Raw genomic sequence first — 12128 nt, 5'->3', positions numbered from 1 at the left:
TCTGATGCTGCTTGGCCTGCTGTGTTCATCCAGCTCTACACCTTGTTGTCGCCGGCCTGCTGTGTTCATCCAGCTCTACACCTTGTTGTCGCCGTCTGGAGGTGAATGTGAACGAAAAGAGAAATCGCTGGAGAAACTCGGCAGGTTTGGCAGCTTCTGTGGAGTTAAAGCAGAGGTAACGTTTCACATCCAGTGACCCTTCATCAGAACTGATGGTAGCTAGGAAAAGATACCAAGATTTTAAAGTTTATTATAAAGACAGTCAAAGATCTTATTGTCTTGAAAAATCTCCCAGACTATTTTTCGTGGCTATCGTGAACAAGTGCCCTCACGATTGGTTACAGTTCCTCTTTGTGAACTGGGAATGTGATCTTCCAACGTGAAGGACAGGATTTTAGTCAATAATGGAGGGATATGGGGAAAAGATGGGTTGAAAATGATCAGATCAGCCATGATCTCATTGAATGGTGGAACAGATTTGGGTGACTGAATGGTTTACTTTTGGTGCTACATCTTATAGTGTTATGTTGATTCTTTTTCCATTGGAGAAAGTACTTCGTCCGTCCATGTGTTTGGACTAAACTATTTATTATCACGACTGGTGGTGGTTGAATCAGAGGGTCAGCATGCCTCAGGCCAGGGGAGAGTTTGAGAAGGAGAGCCCTTCATGGTAACCCCGGCCGATGTAGGAATTGAACCCATTCTGTTGGCATGACTCTACACTGCAAACTAACTGTCCAGCCAACTGAGCTAACAAACCTCAATCAAGGAGCATGCTCTGTATGACCCAATTATAGCCAGCCTGCACCTCAATAGGAGCCAGCACCAAGGCTACTCGGGTCCCTCAAGCCAGAAGGGAAAGCACGGGAAGCTGATGAAGGAAACAAACCCTCCCTTGTGTCCTTCTGAAATGGAGCTGGGGAACAGAGAACATCTGGTCTATGTTTTGCGTCCTCTTGACTGGCCTGCTACAACTTGCAGTGAGAGACCAAGAGGAGCCTCGCGGAGATTTCACTTCTCATTCAGAGTCTGGAACTCAAATCTGGAAAGGCTGGTTCACTCAGAAACTCTCGAAGGAGTTAAGCAAGGTCAGATTAGTCCCTTGTGAAGTCACAGCCTCCAGGATTTGGACCAAGAACTGAAAGATACTGTTAAGAACATAAGACCATCTGAAACAGGAACAGGAGGTGGCCATTCAGCTCCCCAAGCCTGTTCTACCATTCAATAGGATCATGACTGATTCAACATTTAATTTGGGAGCTAAAACTCGGATAATGCAAAGATAGAGAGAATCAAAGCGTTCTGCTGTGAGGAATCGTCAGACAAGAGCTGGAACCAGAAAGCGAATAATCAGGAACTGTCCTGTCTCCTTGTCATTCATTTACACACACAGACACACACACACACACACAAGGAAAAGAATTTTGGGGTTCAGGCCATTTCTGGTATTTTTACCACAAGGAGCAAGCTTTGCCTTTGGAGAGACAAAGGGGCAAAAGGATGGAGGGGGGCTGCTGCACAGTCTGATCCCACCCTCTCTCACTACAGCTCTCATCTCTACTTCCATGTTCCCAGCTGCCTCTCCCACATCTTTCCTTCAAACCCCATCTCTCCCCATCCTTCACATCTCCCCGCATTCACGTTCCCCTGTAGATTCGCTTCTTACAACTCTCTGCCTCTTTGTCACCTCTCTATTTTTCTCCAGGAATGTTTAATTGTTCAATTTTTAATAAACCCAACACCCTTGCTCATCTCTTTCTGCATCTTTCTCTCAAGCCCTTGTGGTATTTTGCTATTCTTGTCTGTAGATCATTCTTGTCATTTCTAGCTCTGTTGTTGCAACTGTCTCTCTCTCTGTCCGTCTCTCCCTGTCCCATATCTCTCCCTGGGATTTCTCTCTCGTTGTCTGTCTGTCCTCATTTCTCTCCTTGGGTTTTCTCTCCCTCTATCCCCTCTTTCTCCATGTATCTGTCTGACATTCTGTTTCTCTTCTTGGGTTTAAGATCTCTCTCACTGTCTCTCTATCTGCCCTTTGCTCATTCTCTCCTGTCTGTCAGTCCTTCTCTCTTTCTCTCCCTGCTGTTTCTCTCTCTCTTTCTCCCCGGACCCCTCTGTTCTGACCCAGTATTGGGAAGATTTGTACTCAGTGCCTCAGGGTGCTGTACAGTTAATGCAGTGGGATCTGCCTTTCCTCCATCTCTCCCAGGTTTTATACCCACTGTTGTCCAAATGAGTGGAAGGGGCATGAAGTACCTGTCTCATTCAGTGTGTGGTTGGGATGGCTGCAGACTGGGATCTTGCTATGCATTAGAGTGGTCAAAAGGCCAATTAGTCTCTGCACTTACTCTGCCCGGGGACTGTGAGTCTGCAAGGGGAGGGGGAGAGTGGCCATGCTGCTGAGTTCCTGAGGGGGAGAGGGCAGGACAGGTGGAGGGGTGGTGGGGGTTAGTGTTTGACAGGAGCATGAGAGGTGAAGAGGGAGGGGCTGTTGTTGGTGAGAGAGATGAGGGGGACAGCTCGAGATGCAGAGGATGAAACAGAGCTGAGAAGCGATCTCCACAGGAAACGTAGTCAATGAGGCAATTCAGGGGCAAATCCTGATGGGCAAGACAGGACCAGGATCGTTTTATGGGGCCGAGGCAGGCAGGACAGGCCAAAAGGACTCCCTCTGTGGCGTAAAACTTACGTAATTCTGGGACTGGGATCTTGCTGTGCGGTAAAGCGATCAGTCACAGACCAGTCAGTCCACGCAGGCTAATTTACCTCTGCATCAGGGCTCAGCGCAATACTGTGGGCAGCAAAATATTTGCAGCGGCGCAGAATTGGTGGAGCAAATATTTGTGGCGAAAAATATTTGGGGAAGGCATAAATTTGGGAGGGGAGTCAAAATGGAGTTCAACGTATTTTGGGGGGATGCAAAAGTAGATGGGCACTTTCAGGCCTGAAAGAGAGGGACAAAGGGAGGGTAGAGAGAAAGAGAAGGGAGTAAGTGACAGAGAGAGGCGGAGAGAGTGGGGATGGAGAAAGAGGGACAGGGAGAGAAGGACAGAGAGAGAGAAGGACAGATAATGTGAAACAGAGACAAAGTGAAAAGTCACACAGAGACAAGTGCGAGTTAAAACATGGACAGACTGAAGACGTGATACTCACAATCCCAGTTGGTTCCAATTCTCCCGATGGTTTCTCACACTTCCCTCTCCCATGAGGGATAGTATCTGCCCCTGGGGTTTGCTTCAGCCTGGGAATGTATCAGTGTATCTATAGTTTGTGTGTATCTCTGTTTCTATTATTTTGGGGGTGAATCCCTCCTTTCTCTCTGTGTCTGTTCCTCTTGTGTTTGAAGTGATACAATGCCACCCTCTGCTGGACACCCCACGCCACTGCACAAACAGTGGATCTTTTTCGGAGAAAATATCAAACTCTGTGAATTTCTTACATTGCATGTTTGTTTTGTTCTTCAAAGAATGTCTTTGGAGACACAGAGCAGTTTTGCCTGATTCCTTGCAGTGTCGTCCCTGCGATATGAGGAGGAGGAGATGAACATGCCCAGTGCTAGTTTCATCCCCTCCAGCTTTGAATTCTTTCTCACTTAGAATTTGTGAAAGTGCATCAGAAAACATTGTAAGCTGCAGGAAGTGCAATAAAATCCACCGTTTCCCCACAAAACTGTTCTCTCGGTGGTGCCTGAATATAATTGCTGTGGAAACACTCTATTTAATGCGTATAATCTCAGAAATATTGCTCAAAGACAAATCATTTCCACGTTGCAGAGGGGGCAAAACATTTCTCCACATGTGCATGTTCCACACTGAGGGCCCTCAGTTCAATTACACCCCTCTCCACACCAGCATTTTGTGTATGTCTGTGTGTGTGTTGATGGTGCTGTCAGTTTGGATAATGCTGTGAACTGCTGCCCTCCCTCTCTTATTGAATTCTTGAGGGTTTTTACCCTCCACCGCCCCCTGTGCAATGGTGTTGGAAGGCCAGCAGAGGGAGGCATTGTATCACTTTCAACACAAGGGAACTTGTGCAAAATTTTGACTCTTCAGCCAAGACAGGAAATTTCTGATTAGACTGCATTGAGTAGCAGCCCATTGGAAAATGGAAGCTTGATGCTGAAAAATATGGAGCTCAGCTATTTGTTATAATTTGTTTGGTGGGTGGGTTCTAATAATGAAAGGTCATCATCTACCACAATATCTTACATCGAAACAGCTCACACTTGGCTGTTTGTGACATTTGTATGGGGTCTATTGACTTGTTACTGAGGAGTGAGAGGATGTGTTTATTACTGGAACATCTTCAGACTAACTATTCTATGTAATTGCATCAGAACCCTCCAAAGGATTTGATTTTGATGGAGACTTAGAACAGGGTTCCAAGCTGATAGGAAATTTTGGAAGTTCCATTTACCCGGACAATTCCTTTGAATTGTGCTACGATGGGGAATCTGCAGGCTCCCAGCTCAACTCTCTCCCTGCACTGGGATAAGGACTCTCTGTCAGGAGCAGTATGGAATACTCCCCACTTGACTGGATAGAGTGCAGCTCCAATTGCACTCAAGAAGCTCAACACCATTCGGGACAAAGCAGCCTGTTTGATTGGCACCACATCAACAAAAATCCACTCTCTCTGCTCAGTAGCAGCAGTGTGTACTATTTACTTGATGCACTGCAGAAATTCACCAAAGAACTTCAGACAGCACCTTCCAAACCCACAACCACTTCCATTTAGAAGGACAGGGGCTGCAGATACATAGGGATACCTCCCCCTTCAAGTTCCCTTCCAATCCACTCACCAGCCTGACTTGGAAATACATCACCATTCCTTCAGTGTGGATGGGTCAAAATCCTAGAATTCCCTCCCAAACAACATTGTGGGTCTACTTACAGCACATGGACTGCAGCAGTTCAAGAAGGCAGCTCACCACCACCATCTCAAGGGGCAACTAGGGACAGGTAATAAACACTGACGCAGCCAATGATGCAACATCCCATGAGTGAATAAAAAAAACATTTCATGGTTGAAAACAATAGGACACTCCTGTTGGCTTTACTGGCGAGTTTTATTTATTCATAACACAAGGAATTTTACCGCGTTACTGATCTTTGCTCTGAACCGAGACAATGTTGCTGCATAAATAAATGTGTTTGTGCAACAACTTAGGTTCTGCAGCATGAAACCAACTCTTCTGATGTGGTATAGAAAAGGTGAGTAAACATCAGTATTTATTCCTTGAATGACATAATGTAAGAAATCTATAACATTGATTAAGCACAGGAGGATGAAGTTCCCAGAGATGGTGAAGAGCAAAGTCACAGACTTCCTTCTGCTCTCCATCTCTGTGTCTCTGTGATTCTTTCCTTTGCTCTCACCCTTCAGCCTCTTCTGGACTCGACTGGTCACTAAAATGTATCTGACTGTCACAGCATTGAGCAACAGAATTAACGTGAATGGCAGTAAGGGGGTTAAAACTGTATCAAGCCAATCTAATGCTACCCACCAAGTCTCAGTAAAGTAGCTTGACTTTGTTTTGCCGTAGAATGGCACATTGTTGATTATCCTCTGAGGTTCATATTGAAGATAGAAGGGGATGTTTTTCAAATAGAACAAGGTGCAAGTTGTTGCTAGAACCACGGTCACAGTTTTCTCAGTGCAAAATTTTGTTTTTAGCTTCTGACAACAAATGGTCACAAATCGGTCAAAGGGGAAAGTGACGGTGAACCAGACAGAGCAATCCCTGGCTGCACAACATAGGACCCCATTACTACAACACAAAGGAGTGACATCCAGGAAGGATCTGTCCATAGTATTAATAGCAAAATCTCTTCAGTATAACCTCAGTGATAATGTTCATCAGATCGGCAGCTGCCATAACCAGTAGCGAGTAGTGCAAGGGGAAACATCACACTTTCCCTGGGAAAGGATGACAATCGTCTATGGAAGACAAATGGGAAAAGGTGCAGTGAAATTCTTGCTGCCTGTTCCAGAGAGCAACAATTAAGTTTCACCATGAAAAACCGGCACACTGTGTGAGTGGAAGAGGTTGGGGTTGAGTGAGTTTGAATTTTGAGACATTCATACCCACCTCAGATTGTCTTCCAGCCCAATTACTCCAGAAATTATGGAGTTTGAACAGGGACTGAGCTCACAGCCACTCCTAGGAGGGCAGAAGGAAGTCTGTGATTCTGTTTGGTTGCAAGGTTGCTATTTGAATGAATGTAATAGATTGTTAGATTTCTCAGCTCCAACTCTGGCAGGTGTAGAACCCCATTAGAAACCTTGCTCCCAATCAGTCATAGGACTGGCGATTGGACTGCCGATAAACCAAACTCTCCCCTTCTGCTTGGTTTAGGTCATCTCCTGCTCTTGGCATTGGACCAAATCTTGACAGGAGCCACAACAGGACCAGGAAACAGGTCATCAGATTTCAAACAAGACTACTCCATGTGTCTTACACAAGTACAGTATAACATAGCATGCAGGGCTGCCTTAGTGACAACATGTGAGTGTTGGGACTGCTTGAAATTTACACTGTAAATCTACACATCTGTACATGACAAATGTCTTGATGTGCAAGAATCTGGCGGGCAATCTGTCAAGGTTTGAATCCACTAACCAGAGGTGGTGAGGAGGACAGAATTTCCAGAAGAGACAGGAGTGAGATGAAGCTTTACAGATCAAAATGTGGTGCATATCCCTCAATTCCTTTTCTTAACAGAAAATAACTATCTCAGATTTAAAATTAACACCACTGGTGTTTGTGGAAGAGAGTTCCAAACCTCTCCCACCCTTTGTGTGTCAAAATGCTTCCTAACATGTGTTCTAAATGCTCTGGCCCTAATTCTCAGACAATGATCTCTCATTCTAGAATTCACAACCAATGGAAATAGTTTATTTTTTCCTGTTAATATCTTGTAGGACTTCACTCAGATCATCCCTCAACCTTCAAAATTCTAGCAAAAACAGATGTCATTTGTATAACAGAAACAGAAATTGCTCAGCAGAGATAGTAGGAATTGCCGATGCTGGAGAATCTGATGTAACAAAGTGTAAAGCTGGATGAACACAGCAGGCCTAGCAGCATCAGAGGAGCAGGAAAGCTGACGTTTCGGGTCTAGATCCTTCTTCAGAAATGAAGAAGGGCCTAGACCCGAAACGTCAGCTTTCCTGCTCTTCTGATGCTACTTGGCCTGCTGTATTCATCCAGCTCTACACCTTTTTACATCAATTGGTCAGCAGGACTGGCAGCATCTGTGGGAGAGAAAGCAGAGTTAATGTTTCAGGTCCAGTGACCCTTCCTCAGAACTAACTTGCCTGATCTCTCCTCATAACATCAAACTGTATGAAACCAGAACAGATGACAGAATACTGAGATCAGAAAATGCTGCATCAGCAGTGAAGTTGAGAGTCTCTGGCAGTGGAGAATTGTACTGAGATTGCTGCTCAGTGAATTTCTATCACTGTTCCGGTGTCTGGATAAGGCTGACCAGTCAGCTGGAGATGTTATTGTTCAAAAGGTAAAATCAGAGAGCAGGTCATCAGCAGATTAAAACAATTTCAATTTCAATTGTCATAATGCCATACCAGAGATGCCAATAAAACAAAGGATGGTGTAGAACGTATACTCCAATAGTTGAATTGGTTGATGTATTTTTCTGTATGAGGTGATCTGTCCCTTCAGGCAGCTGACAAGCTCCATGTTTGAAACTCTGAGCTGCCTTATAGTCTGTGAAAGCTCATTGGGGAGATCGAAATTTCAGCATTCCTCAGCTTTGTTGCTGTTTTTCAAATTTCTGTCAATGAAAAAACTAATTACATTAACGAGTTAATCCCAATTATGGAGGAGTGTTGTTGCTCAGCACACCATAATGAAATAACAAAAACAGAATCTGCAATCTGCCAGCAATAACACTGTCCACCCAAACACCATGAGCCCAATCCTAAAATCACAAATTATTTCAACCGATGCTGCATCAAGAGAGTTATTTCCAAATGTGAATATATGTGTCAGAGCTGTCCTTCTGCACTCTAAGGAGGAGCTCCCTTTTTAAACAAGAACATTTCACTCACTGATTGAAATGTGATTCTTCTCACACACTGAATGTGTGCATTGCTGCCAAGGTCAGCATTTATTCCCTATTCCCAATTGCCCGGGATCTGGAGTCACATGAAAGACCAAGTGAGGGGAACACATGGCCTTTTCTGAGAGAAGCGTCTGAGAAGGGTCACTGGACCTGAAATGTTAACTTTGATTTTTTTTCTTCACAGATGCTGCCAGACCTGCTGAGCTTTTCCAGCAACTTTGTTTTTGCTCAGTGAGCAAGGTGGGCTTACAACAACAGAGACATCACTGACCTCACTCTTCCTGCCAATCTCCATTCAGATACATGACTGATCTCCCTCTTATTGTCAATGTCCACCTGGATACATCACTGACCTCACTCTTATTTTCACTTCCCAACAAGATTCATCTCTAATCTCAATCTTATTGTCTTTGTCCAACCAGATCCATCACTGACTTCCCTGTTACTGTCAATCTCCATCCAAATACTTGACTAACGTCATTCTTACTGTCGCTGCCCATTCGCATACATCACTGAACTCAGTCTTATGGTCACTGTACATCCAGATTTATCACAGATTTCACTTTTATCGTTAACTTCCATCTCGAAATATCGCTAACCTCACTCTTATCGTCAGTGTCCATCCAGATACATCACTGTCCTCACTTATATTGTCACTCCCCAGCCATATACATCACTGACCTCACTCTATCATTGAAGGAACAGCAGCTAACAAGGAAGGCAAATGATGCTGGGCCACCTATCTCTGTGGTAGGGATACTACCACTGTTCTACAAGAGCTGCTAGCAGATTTGCTGCTTATTAATTACTGAAATAATTGGTGTGAGTGGATATTTCACAGTGCTCTGCAACTGCTCTCTGAACCTGGACTGAGTAAATAAAACTGTTTTTGCTGAGCTGCTGGTGCCCCACCTTCAGACCCTGCAGCAATACCTTTACGTCAAGTCTCGTACTAGATGTTGCATCCTAGTGATATATTTTTTTCTGTCAGGTGTGCGACCTCAATTACAACATGCAGTGCCTATTTATTTGCTGTGAGCGCTTAAGGACTCCCTCAGGATGCTGCCCGTTCTGTAACAGGACCTGATCAATGTCTGGAACATGGTCGACTCACACCAGGCCTACCCACCGTCAGGAGTAGCGGCTATCATCAGAGATCCATCGCACAGGAAGCTGCACCTCGACCATCGAGGTTTTGAGTGGCTGACGGAGGGGTGGACCATGGGCATGGGGGTGACCAGAGTTGGGATGGCGGGGGCCTGGGCTGCATGTTGCCCCAGAAATTGGCACACAGGGCAGCGGTGGACTTTACAACATGTGGCCGCTGCCATCAGATGCCTAAAAATGGGGATGCTTGGTCCTGATGTCAAGCACCAGTTGGAGGATGCTCAGGTGTTCGGTGTGTACCCCTGTTTGGACAGAATTTCACATTGGCCCCAGGATCCCGTACCTCCTTCGGGAGTCTGTGCCCCATAGCCTGAGTTACCTCTGGAATACGTGTTGTATGTGTTTCAGGGAGCCAAAATGGCACCCTGTATCCAGTCTGCTGCTGCACATCATACACCTCTAATCCTTCATCCATCGCCCAGACACACCTTGGTGTGCTTATTTATCTCCAGGTGGTGAAGATCTCCAGTGGAAGGATCTCTATTTGGGAGTTCTTCCTCTTTTCCTTGGGGATCTGGGATGGAGGGTGTTGCACGCAGCAGTCCCTTACGATGACAGATTGTGGTGGTTCACAGACTCCCAGCCCAATTTCTTATTGTGAGGCACTACAGAGTCTTTGGACCATGGGTATATTAGTTATGGATTTCTGAGCTCCCTTTTTAGTTACTTGAAAACCCTTTTTAATATGTTTTTGGTTGCACTTCAGCCTCACACTCCTGATTGTTGGCTCCCTGTGTGGATGGGTGTGGCAGATTGGAGGATCTCCTCGTAGGCCCATTCTTAGGCCTGGCCAGGCTGCCTATGAACAGATGCAGGCAGCAGGCACTGGAGGGGCATGTCTCTGCCAACTGTCTGCCCTCTTCCGCGGTCGAGCCTGGGTGTCATTGGAGAGAGAGCATGCGGTGTCCACCAATGCTCAATTTGCCTTTAGGGAGAGCTGGGGGATGGAGTGCTTAATTTCCGCCTCCAGTTCCATTTTGCTTTTAATGCCTACCCTGCCCCTTCACTTTTATAAATTTTTGCATTGCTATTATCGGGCTTTGCATGTTAATAGTTCACTGGGCAGACGCATGTTTTTCCTGGTGGTGGAAATATTGAATAAAATTATTTAAAAAAACAAACAGAGGGGTCAGAGTCTCCTCACTTCAGGGATTGATGCTGAGCTGGCTGGTCACAGCCAGTGTACTGTGCACATGTAAATAAAGGGTGATGGGATACCAGCCTCTGTGCAGTTATTTCAGTCAGGGCGTTCTGAATGATGTCTCTCTTTATTGGTCAGGGTCTTCAATATAAAGTCTCTCTGTTGATCAGGGTGTTCTGGACGATGTCTGTTTTTGTTGGTCAGTGTGAAGTCATTATTGTCTCCCTATTGGTCATTTTGTTCAGAGTGATATCTCCCAATTAGCCTATGAGTCAGTCTATGGGGTCAGTAGATCCCACTACATGGTCTGGGTTCCCTGCACCATCCAATAGCTGTCTCCTGCAGGTTAGAGGTGGAATGACCTCATATCCTGAACCTGAAAATATCTCCCAGCTTCCTCATGAGATAAAGTGAGCAGACATAAACATGGAGTGACCTGTAAAACACAGGGTCATCATGTAACCCAACTCCATACCAACCGTCTCCAGAGGAGATTGTCAGAAAATTGGAAATGTCTACATAGCTCACAATCAGCACTGCTCAATTTCAAACCAGCTGTGCTCAGATCTCACCCTCATTAATAATCCTGGATGAGCCCCATTGGTTCCAAGATGTTAGAGCCCTTGGGAATGTTGTTGAACGGAGGGACCTTGGGATGCAGATACATAGTTCCTTGAAAGTGCAGTTGCAGGTGGACAGGGAGCCAAGAAGGCATTTGGCACACTTGCCTTCATTGGTCAGAGCATTGAGTATTGGAGCTGGGACAGCACGTGTGACTGTACAGGACTTTGGTGAGGCCACCTTTAGAATACTGCGTACAATTCTGGTTTCCCTGCTTTAGGACAAAAGTTGTTAAAGTAGAAAGGGCGCAGATAAAATTTGCAAGGATGTTTCCAGGACTGGAGGGTTTGAGTTATAAGGAAAGGCTGGATAGGCTGTGACATTTTTCTCTGGAACATCAGACGCTGAGAAGTGATTTTATAGAGGTTTATAAAATCATGAGGGGCATAGATAAAGTGAGTAGCCAATGTCTTTCTCCCAGGGTAGGGGACTCCAAAACTAGAGGGCTTAGATTTAAGGTGAGAGGGGAAAGATTAAAGGACCTGAGGGGCAGCTTTTTTACGCAGAGAGTGAGCATGTTTGCCAGATAAAGTTATAGCAGCGCGTACAATTACAACATTTAGAAGACATTTATACAGGTACATGGATAGGAACAATTTAGAGGGATATGGACTAGGAGCAGGTAGGTGTGACTTGTTCAGTTTGGGATGCCTGGTCGCTGTGGACAATTTGGACCAAAGGATCTGTTTCCGTGTTCTATGACTCTGAATCTAAGAGAGTAGCTGGTCCAGAAACAAACTGTTATTGACCAACAAGCAGGAGGCACTACAACAATAGCTGGATGTCCTTGTACACCAGTCACTAAAAGTAAACATGGAGGATCAAGCAGGTGGTGAAGAAGGTAAATGGTATACTGATCTTCATAGAGCGGGGATTCAAGTAATGGAGCAGGGATGGCTTGCTGCCATTGTACAGGGTCTTGGTGAGACCACACCTGGAGAATTGTTCGCAGTTTTAGTCTCCTTATCTGAGGAAGGATGTTCTGGAGATGGAGGGAGGGCAGTAAAGGTGTAACAGATTGATTGCTGGGATGGCAGGACTTCCGTATGAAGGGAGACTGAATCAGTTAGGATTATATTCAGTGGAGTTTAGAAGAATGAGGGGTGTATTTC

The 12128-nt window shown here is 45.3% G+C and overlaps 1 pseudogene; it reads right to left on the bottom strand.

Annotated features, from left to right (window-relative positions):
- The window catches only part of LOC125488028, a 14962-nt pseudogene extending 5293 nt beyond the window's left edge, over window positions 1-9669 (bottom strand).
- Window positions 9670-12128: the final 2459 nt, after the last annotated feature.

Source organism: Rhincodon typus, chromosome 48, assembly GCF_021869965.1.
Source record: "Rhincodon typus isolate 14 chromosome 48, sRhiTyp1.1, whole genome shotgun sequence".
NCBI classification, from domain to species: Eukaryota; Metazoa; Chordata; class Chondrichthyes; order Orectolobiformes; family Rhincodontidae; genus Rhincodon; species Rhincodon typus.
This window is presented reverse-complemented; position numbering and strand designations above follow the sequence as displayed.